Source organism: Melopsittacus undulatus, chromosome 5 (genome assembly GCF_012275295.1).
Source record: "Melopsittacus undulatus isolate bMelUnd1 chromosome 5, bMelUnd1.mat.Z, whole genome shotgun sequence".
NCBI lineage: Eukaryota > Metazoa > Chordata > Aves > Psittaciformes > Psittaculidae > Melopsittacus > Melopsittacus undulatus.
The window spans coordinates 50,500,336-50,511,516 of NC_047531.1; positions in this window are offsets into that span (position 1 = coordinate 50,500,336).

The window sequence follows — 11,181 nt, forward strand, 5'->3', positions numbered from 1 at the left end:
ACAGATTTCTCACCCACTGAGCTGTGTTTATTGGCATATACTACTCAACATGTGCAGCTTTGAAAAATCCCAAACTACAATCAATGTGTTTGAGAGGCTGCACAAAAAGCTCCCTGCCCTTGGCCTCTAGTGTAACCTCCACCCCTTCTTCCTCAACTTGCTTTATCTCTGCTGATACTGGAATAAATGTGCTGGAAAAACAGTCACTGCTAGCTCAGGTGGGGAGAACTAGGAAGCCAAATCATATTTACACTCTGGGTGAATTTGAACTGTTGTGTCTTTAATAAAAGACAAGGCCACTTGTTTTCAAATCTCAAAGCAAAACAAATTCAGAAAAAAAACACCCTAACCATCACTCAAACATGCACACACGTATATAGTATGCACTATGTTATTGGTTTCTCCCTTCATCTGTTTTATGTCAAGAGGACTGTACACTTGTATTCGCCCCTATGCAGGCATCAGTAACATGAGAGCAGTCAGCACACTTCTTACCCCACCTTGTGACACATTTGCAGAAGTTTTCTGAAAAAAACAGTGTCAGATTTACTCATCCATTGCTTGACTTTAGGTTCTTTAAAAAAGAAAAACCCTCTCAAATGTGTATCTTCTTGCTGATGAGAAAAAGAAAGAATCAGAAGGTTTTAAACCTAAAACCTGCATGCAAACTTTCAGATGGTGTGACTAGGTAAATAAAATTGCTCAGGAAGCTACTAGGAGTTGAAGTATTACATGTATACATGTAGATAGGTGTAGCCTCCTGTTTCAGTTTAGACAGGAGGAAAAGGCCTATGTAATGAGATTTCACTGTGGGAAAAAATAGAGAAAATAGAAGAGACAGGCTGGTAAGCTAGGAGAAGGAGCTGATCAAGAAAGAGAGGGAGAGGCAGCTTCTCTCCAGATCACAGACCAATAAACACTTAGTAAGTAGGCCAAGTGTGAGAAATCAGGAAACATCCAAGAGCAAGACTTCTGTTTCTTTCACAAGGAATCATGCCTCTCTTGTTACGTTACTGGTGCAGGTCTTTAATTTCTAACAATGAGCCGAGAGTTTTGTTTCAATGGGAAGTCAGGTTTTTTATTTTTTTTCATTTGAAATCTCAAAAACATACAATGTAAAACAATTATTTTATTTTCAACTCTAACAATCATATTAGCTCTCAAAATGGTTTTATCAGTTTAGCTTCCACATACCTATGCAAACTGGTGTATGTATCTTAAGCTTGGACAACAATAAAAAGAATACCCTGAAAGAAAGCTGCCTTGGTTTGATTGTATTGGTGTAAAATTATACTTTCTGCTAGGCAGGTATGACTTGCTATGGAAACCAGGGCTTTGATTAAAAGCAGTTTCACTCCTGTCTTTTCTATTGTGGGCCACAAATCCTGTGAACTGAGGTCATTTCCAGATAAGTGATGTGGGAGGGAGAGTCAGAGGAAATGAAACTGGATATATAGGTGGAGGCACACAATAAGGGCGTTGTAGGTAAAGATGAACAGCTTGAATTTGACATGGCAAGTGACAGGAAATCAATGGAGTGCTAATGTGTGGGAGAAAACAAATATGACTTCAGCAGAAACCTTTAGGACAGATGTGAGGGAGAGAACAGAGGAATTGTGGGGCCAAACAGGAGAAGCTTACAGTAACTAAAGCAAAAAATATCTGAGACACTGACAGCAGTATGTGTTGGGAGTTTCCTCTTTTTTCTCTCACAGACAAGTAAAAATTTAAGTGAGCTGTTAGGTGTTACATGAGCTCTAAACCTTTAACAGCTCCAGGATTGATTTTGTGTTACAGTGTACTGCAATTGTGCCACGGGTTTTCAAAGAGAGAATATCATACAAGGCTGTTTCTCCCCTATTCCCTGATCTCATTTATCTGCATGGTTATCAACTGGAACATCATCCAAGAGATCAATATTCAGAATACCCTCCCCCTCAATCAGTAGAAGTTTCAGAAATCCCCCTCTCCAATCCTTTGGTTGGGAAGTATTTGCTTAGGATGAGTCACACAATATATTTCACCAGCATTAGTGTTATGCCTGTTTTTCTCTAGTCCTGAAAAAAACTTCCATTAACCTAGACTAATGACAGAAATTCCATGGAATCAGCATTTGGCAAGCTTCTCACACAATACCTCTAATGCAAGCTGGGCTCTGGCATGCGAGACGTGATTACCTGCAGGAGGAAACAAACCTTTTTCCCTCCTTTGCATGCTAAAAGAATTCTTATGAAAATGTTCATCCAGAGCAGGATCCTTCAAATCTTGGTAGAGATTTCTTATTTTCACATTAGGCATGAGAGAGAATCCCAATTCACTGAAAGTCTACAGTGTTCTTCAAATTAGCATCCTTTTTGTTGAAGGTGAACCTGCTTCCCTTCTGAGGCAGTATCTTTTCCATAGCTTCCTTAATGTGCCATAATACCACATTGTAAGTGTGTTACAGTTACTTGTGTAACACATTTAATGCAAAACAGAAAATAAAAACATGCAAATGCAAAGCTACCGGAAGCATGCAGCTCTGTTCTAAAGGCAGAGGCACGTCTGCCTGATAGCACAGCCAATTCTGCTTATTCAGGGCTGCCTTCCTTGAAATTCGCCAATATTCTTTCCCACAAGGAGGGTAAGTGCTTTGCTTGTTTCCATATATTTAAATTTTTCTCCTATTAAACATGACGAGTATCATGATATTCAATAACCAGTATCTTCCTCACATAAGTTTGTGGACTTCTTTATTGCCTTTTTCTCCAACCATGCAAATTTTGGTTTTTTTATCTCCAAGGATACAGGAGAAAGCAACTCAAGTAATGTATTACTGATTTGGGTTTTTTCTTACATTCCCCTTCTTGCCTCTGGAAATTGAGTCAGAGGACAGGAGCTGAGCAGAATGCTTTTACTGTTAGCTTACCATAGCATAGATAAAACTGCTTCTGAAAAACAACAAGAAGAAAAATATGCCATAACCCTAGCAAATATAACAAACTTTAATCCCATAAAGCTCTTTTACTTTTTGAAATGGTAAGGCAGAGGGTCCTGAAAACATATGCAGTTCTGAACATGACATAGAGAAGAAAAATTTTGAATTGCTTCATTTGGACATTCCTTGATCCATTTTTTGAAGTTTCTCAGGCTATTCAGGTTTTACTCATATATTAGAGAGCTGTAAATTTTCACAGGCATGCTACATGACAGTAAAACAACCTCAAACTACCAAAACCAAACTACAAAACCAAATCAAAACAGATCAGGTGAGTTTAAAACAGAACACAACCTTCTAATCCTCCATTATGATCATAAAAGTTTGAACCATCTTATGAGTTTCTTGAACCACTTTAAGTAATCCTCTAAGTGTCAGGAGATACTGTAGAGTCATCTACATGAGATGAAGAGAGCTGATTCAGAACACTGCAATTAATTTGGTGCATTTATCTTTAAATAAGCTACCACTCCAGTTTCATTTGAGCTGAAGAAGGTGGGTAACAGGTTGCAAGGCTGTGTTCACAACCTACACCCCAGGGCTCTATTCCCAAGTAATAAATTATAGAACAAGAGGAAACAGCCTCAGGCTGCACAAGAGGAGGCTTATATTGAATATTAGGAAAACTTTCTGCACTGAAAGGAGAGTCAGACATTAGAATATGCTTTCCAGGGAAGTGGTGGAATCACTGTCTTTGGAAGTGTTCAAAATCAGTGTAGGTGAGGCCCTTAGCGATGGTTTAGTGGTGGATTTAGCAGCCTTGTGGTAACGGTTGGACTTGATAATCTTAAAGTTCTTCTCCAACCTAGCTGATCAATAGGATTCTATAAAAGAGGATCTTGAGCACAGAGGACTGAGTATAAGCATCTTTCTTCTGAGAATCATAAATGCAAAAAAGCACTTTTTATCAATTCTGTGGGACTGAGAAATAGTCATCTTTAATGATGTGGTTGTGAATTTCATAAGACTTATTACTCAAAGAGTGATTTCTAGGAGGAGTCTCAAAACAGAAAGCTAAATGGGAGTTATGAGAATCCCACTGCTAATGAAGACTTAAACAGTGCACAGGGATAATAGCCTAAGAATCTCTACTGTTATGGTAAGAAGAATGAAGACAGGAATAAAATGTCATTCTAGCTAAAAGGAGTTTTTCTGTTCCTGTGAAATGGGTATGTGTCACTAGAAGACTAATTGCCAATGAGTGAAATGATGTGGATGTCTATCTGAATGACAAGAGGTCTCTGCAGTCATAAAATAAGAAAAGGGTCTGCATAGTTGGTAAGCAGTCCTCAGAAGATACATTTTTTTGTTTCAGTGTGTCAATACCAAAGTCTTCCTCCTTTTCCTGATGATTTTGTATCATTACAGGACCCCACTGACATATATATGGATTGAGTTATTTATACGAAAATGCATCTGAACCTCTTCAGGACCAATATGTCTACAGCTGGGCTAGCAAATTGAACACCACAGGGATAATTTTCTACTCTTTAAAACAAGTAGCATGCTCTTGAGAGCAAAATTATGTCTTCATAGCTACACTCTATGCCTACCCAAAACAAGGTGGTCTTATCTCTATTGTTTTCTAGGAACACTCCCTGGCCATTATTATCTCCTCAACCATAATTGAGTACATTGAGTACTACTTTGGAGAGTACAAGTCGGCATGCATTGAAACTGCAAAGGACTCTGCTATGAACTAAACACCATGAATTGTAAGAGAATGGTAGTCAAATCCTAAATCAAGACCCTTTACATCCTAAATCAAGACCCTTTACAGTATATTTCTGTAGATGTAGGTTGTGGGACCACTAAATCATGGAGGTTAAAAAACAAGGAAGAAACCAGAGACATTTATTTGAGGACTTTGGATTTATCTTCCTTGAACTCCCCATGTACTCTATTGTACCAAAGCAAAACTACTCGGACATTAACAAGAAAAAAGACTTTCCAAGCATGGAGTCCTTGTCCTCTGAATTGTCCCACTGGTGTCTGAAGTTGTCCTCACAGATTTCCAGTTAAAATCAAGAGACCACACTCAAGATCTTCTCTAGCTGAGGAAGTGAAGGACTTGCAGGTAGCAGAATCTCCAGAATAAGAAATTCTTTCAGAAAATAAGGAATTGTCTTCCTGACAATAAGGATTCTTCCTGAAACATGTCCTAAACACATGTGATGGGAGATGCAAATGAGAAGACCTTGTCTTATGAAAGCCATGTGGGATATGGGAGTAAACTGTTCTGAGGCAGAGAGCTAAAAGGCTATTGGAAGCCACACGGCATAAATCAAACTGAAAATCTCCTCTTTTCCCTGTTTGCCAAGAGGGAAGTTCTTGGCAACAAAAGCAGTCCAGGAAAACAAAGAAAATTGCTAAGTAACTAATGAACAAACTAACAAGCAAAATGACAGAAAAATGATCACAAGGCCAAAAACATTGCAGCCTGTGATGAGAGCAGAGCTACATCTTAAGCCAAAAGCAGTTGAAGCAAACCAAGAGAGAAGCTCACACCATTCTTCACGACCTCAGTGCAGAGCACAAACAGGAATAGGGCATATATATGCTGTTTGGGCATTCCAAAGGCACAAAATATTCAAGTGACTTGAGAGCATAAGGCACTTTGTCATACTGCAGTAGACACACACATAGACCAACACTGGAAGGAGCAAGAGTTTCTTCTATCTTCTAAAAAAAACCCAAGTTTTACTATAATAGGAAAAGAGTGAGTTCTCACTGTAAGTGTAAAACAGAATGCAACCTTAAATATGGCCTCACAGTGGCTCCACCATAATTGTTAGTTCCCTGCTGTGTTCCTTATACAGCAGGTCTAGTACTGACATCTGGTACTAATTTAGGGTTCATCTGCTCTACAAAAACAAACATATTGTGGGGCCTTGTTACAGCATGCTTGTCCCTCAACTTGGTTAAACCACGTTCCATCTTGTAAAGTAGATGTGACATAACTGTTTGCATTTTGGTCCTGAATTGCACTACAGATGTTACAATGTTCAAGAGCCTGAAATGCCTTAAACTGCAATGCTGGGGATCTACTAGGAAACAGCAGCAATTCCAGCTCCTTAAAAAGAGTGGCATTAACCTCTTCCCCCCACACCATAAGACTACTCCCATCTTGTAAAATATACTGATCAGCATGAAACTAACATGAAGTAGCTTAATTCTGTCCATGTTTAAAGCTGTGGTTATTTGATGTCAGGTCAGAAAGTTTTATGAGAAGTTATTTTGACCCTGCACATAAATGTATTTGTCTTTATATGTGAAAGGCTCTATAAAGAGCTCTTAGGCCAGAGGGCCATGGCTATGGAGAACTTTCTCCATTTGTTCACGCAGCCAGATATACACATACATTTGAGTTTAAATACAGAAGAAATGAGATTTGGGGTCAAATAAGGGGCTGAATAAATGCACAAAACTTCAGAGAATGTACCTGAGGTGGAACCAACTGCCTTAGCAAAGGGTTTATCCCAAATGGAGTAGAAAATTAATGAATATTTCATTCTAGGATACTTCAGTGTGTATATCCCCACTTACTGCTCCAGGGACAGCACGCTGACAAAGCTGCTCCAGTTCCAGCTATTGCAGAAACTTCTCACGCTCTGCATGATGTTCATTTTCATGTGGCATTCTCTTTCGCTCCAGCAAAACTTTTTCGCTCCAGCTACTGTTTCTCTTGCCAATAAAGATTAGCATAACCTTCAAGAAAATATGGCAGAAAGTCATGGTCATTTCAGGGAGAAGTAAACATAGAGAGAAAAGCACAGAATGAGATTACTAGAAGAGTGCAAGAACTCTTTCCCCCTATGTATAGGTCATGCTGTCAAGCAAAAATATATTAGCATTTGACTCAGTCAAAACTTAAACTCTGCTAAACATCTGAGAAGTTGCATAGGTCTGGAATTCAGGACTGCATTGGACCTTAAAAATATTCACAACCTACACTTTCTTACTCAACACAGATTATTTTTCCATTACGTGGGGAGTAAGCAGCAGAAGAAATAATTTACAAATATTTGGAATGTCTCTATTTGCCATTTTAAAATAAAGACATATTTCAATATTCTCCATAGGTTCTTTCTCTGCCTCTTATACAACAGGCAGGGCAGATTTTTATTTTTCCTTTAAGAAAAGAAGCTGATCATATCAGTCTAGGACGTTTTCCAAAAAACCTGAGGGGAGTGAGGTTTCCATATACCAGGGCCAAAATACAGATGTTTGGCCTAAAATTGATTTTATTATTTTTATTTTGGATTTTGGAAAAACAAGTACACAGTTCTCCACAAAAGAGCACAAATCTTCACAAAAGGATACAAGTCTCCACAAAAGAACACAACTCTCCACCAAAGAACACGAGTCTCCACTAAAGAATACAAATACCTCTGTTCTCTCTGTTACACTGGAAGGAAACTGAAATGGACAAAATGAGCAGGCCTATTTTCTCTAAGCAGAACTCTCAGAAATGGGAAAACCAAGCAGTCAGATGAGTACAATGAAGGGACTTTGACCCCACAAGAATGTCAATTTTTACCAAATGAACCAAACAGTCCAATAAAGGATATAACCTTCCCTATAAATCTTACCTTGCAGAAAACAAAGGCATAATGATTTCAAAACAAGGAGCAGAATCAGGCTATAGAGCAGCCAGGGCAGCAAACAAGGAGAGACCAAAGGTAGATCTTACGTGGTATAACTTTGTGAGAGGAAAGAACTGAATATATGGCCCAGTAAAATCCTCCTGTTTGGATCATTTATGAACAATTACAGGAATTTATCTCTGATTTTCTCACATACCACCTGAGGTATATGATCTTCATCTGGTGTTTGAACTTTGCTGACAGCTCTTGACTCACTTAAATGATGAATAAAAGCTAGCTGATATAGGCACTGTGAAGTATAAATAGAAGAGTTAGCAGCAGAGTTTCCATCAGAGTTTGCAGAGTAGTGTTTATAAGCTTTGCTGTATAAATGTGGTTTTGCTATAGCAACAAAGATGAACAGTCATCATTTTCTATGACCAACACCAAATCTAGTAATATCTGTGTCCTGCCTTGCACAGAGAAATTATTTACCTCTACATGAGGTTCAGTCTGGTAGCCAAAATGGAGAAGAAATTATACTAAAATTCATATACTGTGCATATATATATTTCCCAGTGGATTGACTGGGTCAATATCACAGCAGATCTTTCAGTCTTCTAATGACAAAGCAACTAAGCCAGTTGAGAAAACACAGACTAGTCTGTTCTCACTGCCAATTTTAAGAGTCTCTAGAGTATATTGTCCCATCTGCAAGTATCAAATAACTACCTGATACCAAGTAAGACATTGGAAAAGAACAGCTTTTAAGAACTGATCTATTAGTTCAGCAGAGGGAAATTCAGAGAGATGACATTCAGCTCAAATGAGGGTACTCAGAAGGACCCAAAAAGTATCTTGGGCATGTGCCTAAGACTATCCCACAGTAGACCACAGACAGCTAGATGATTTATCCCATCAAACAGGAAACACTAAAGGCAATTAGAAAGCTTTGAAGCTAGGAATATTTATTTATTTCAGGTGACTTTCAACCACTAACAACATTCATCAGCTGGGGACCTGAGAAAAGCTGAAATAAGCTAACCCAGCTGACAAGATAGAAATGTTAAGCAGTTTTTCAAGTAAGGTTAAAAAATAGGCAGAAGATAATGGAGTTCAATAGTAGGGGTGATAGGTGAAGTAAGGGAAGAGTTTATTTCAAGAAATCAGCAACATAACCTCTAAGGAAATAAAAGATCACATGGTTTTATGGCCTTCATCTCAGCAAAATATGAACTTGCCTTCTGGTGACCGATGAAGTAGTCATGAAGACTTAATCTACTCAAACTATGTGAAAGGAGAGAATCATGATGACAGAACAAGACATACATATCCATGGACGTAAGCCAACTAAAAGCATCATTTTTTATGACAAACCAAAAAGCAAAGTATGCTGAGAGGTATTATGAATACTATTCATAACAATGTGAAGCTCAGAAAGCTGGAAGTAGTCACATAGAAGAAATTATGTGATTAGTAATATTAATACTAAACTTGATGGTGTGTGTCCTGTGGGTTTTGGAGGATTGCATTTCATGCCTAATGTGTTCCATAAAAGCTACAGTGGAAAACCAGATCTGATGTTGATGATATTATGCATCCAATACCCTGTTACCTGATTAAAAAGTCATAGACAACTGAGTGGACTCAGCAGTGTTTGTGGTTTAAGTATTAATTAATCTAATAAACTAGAAGGCATCTATAATAGACTACCAAATTTCACAAAAATATAAGGCAAGCTTCCCCTCAAAAACCCTTGTTATTAAGAGCAGAAACGAAAAATCTGTTACTGTGTCTTTCCTCCTGCAGATCATTTTATCAGTCTACACAGCCAATAATACAACTTCAGAAATTGCTAAAAGTAATGTGTTTTTTTTTTTCTTAACACAGAAATCCTGCATGTGATACCAAGTAATTAAGTAATGTCCATTAGTAATTACTCACCATAATGGACCCCACGACACAGTTAATGGCTTTTATAAAAATTGAAAAACAGAAAAATTGCCTCATGAAATGAGGTTTGATTTATTTAGTGCAAACAGGATATGTCACCAACCTGAAATATCTCTTGTTGGATCTTTTCTTTTTGAAACTTAGAGGAACAGCTGAGATTAGAGTTGGGAACACACTTTTAACTGAAGTAGTGCTAAAACAACTGGGACTTTTTCAGGATTATCCTGCTGAATGCCCAAGAAGCAAAAATTCCCTGGATTCAAAAAAGGTATTTGAGCCAAGAAGATACCACTCTTGGTGAAAACAATTACAGAAGTTGTGTATTTATGCCTATATACATACACAAGTATACAGTACATGTGCATACTTACATGTATGTACATGTATATACAGAAAGGGAATTAAAAACCAATTAAGTGAGAACGGTTACAAACTACAAATACAAATGGGTAATGAAGTCAGTAAGTTGAATGAACAACTTATCATAAATCCATAAATTTTAAATAATAAGACATTAAAGAAATCCAGAAATAATAAACTCAGTGAATTAATTACAAGTCAATAGCTAGATTCAGACAAAAAAAATGGTAAAGTGTAATCACCAGGTATTTCAGTGGCATTTGAAACTAATCAAGTTATGTGTCTAGTTCTTAAGGTATTACTGATAGCTCAAAAACTGGCCATGGAGCAAATGAGGATGTGAGTAGCCTCTGTGACAGTTAAACCTTTACAAAAACACAGACTCAGATATATTAGGTTCAAGAATCTTAAATAAATCCTTCTTACCTAAGTAAACCTCCAAATTACTAATATAGTTTTTCTGGCAAACACTGAAGAGCATTAGAAAAATTCTGGAAGACTGGAAAATTGTCAACATAGTCAAAGAGAGAATCTTGTTGTAAATGCTCATCATCTTGAAGAAACAAAATGAAATTTGCAAAGTCAAAATGCTGACTGTTTCAAGATGCAAAATGTGAACATTAGACGCCTGAATAGTGGCACTAAAGAACACAGCCTTAGAAGACAAAATCAGATGAGAAATAAAACAACACAAAAAAAAATCTTTTTGTTACAAAGATAAGCAAAGTAATGATATAATCTTTACAGTGGTGTTGATGAAAATGGCTTAATTAAAACAAAAATCTGAAATTCACATCTTAAATGTGATATAGTACTCAATGACAATTAGCTTGAATTTGATAAAAGAAATCAAGACTCTTTCAGAAAGAAATTGTAACTCCAATAATTACATAATATAAGCATAGATATTTGTCATTAGTTAATCCAATAAGCTGTTTTGTTTGTTTCCACCATTGCCTCTGAAAATCTGACAATAAATTTCGATAACCTAAGCAATATTCAGACGAAAAGGAAGATAAAAACTAATAGTAAATCAGGTCAAACAACAGGCCCTGGGGGACAGACATGCACGTGTACACATGTATACACATATATTAGAGTGTTATGGTCACATCTGAAGCAAAATGGTCACATCTGAAGCAAATTCCCTACTCATTCCTGCTTACCAAGTATGTTCGGATTGTGGAGCCAAGTCAGAATCTCTGGTCCAGGTGACTACCCACTAGTGTACACCAAGTGCTGTTGAGGATACACTGCTTCAGGCCTGAGGGTGCTGAGAATGGTGGGAATAAGATAGGAGCAGCA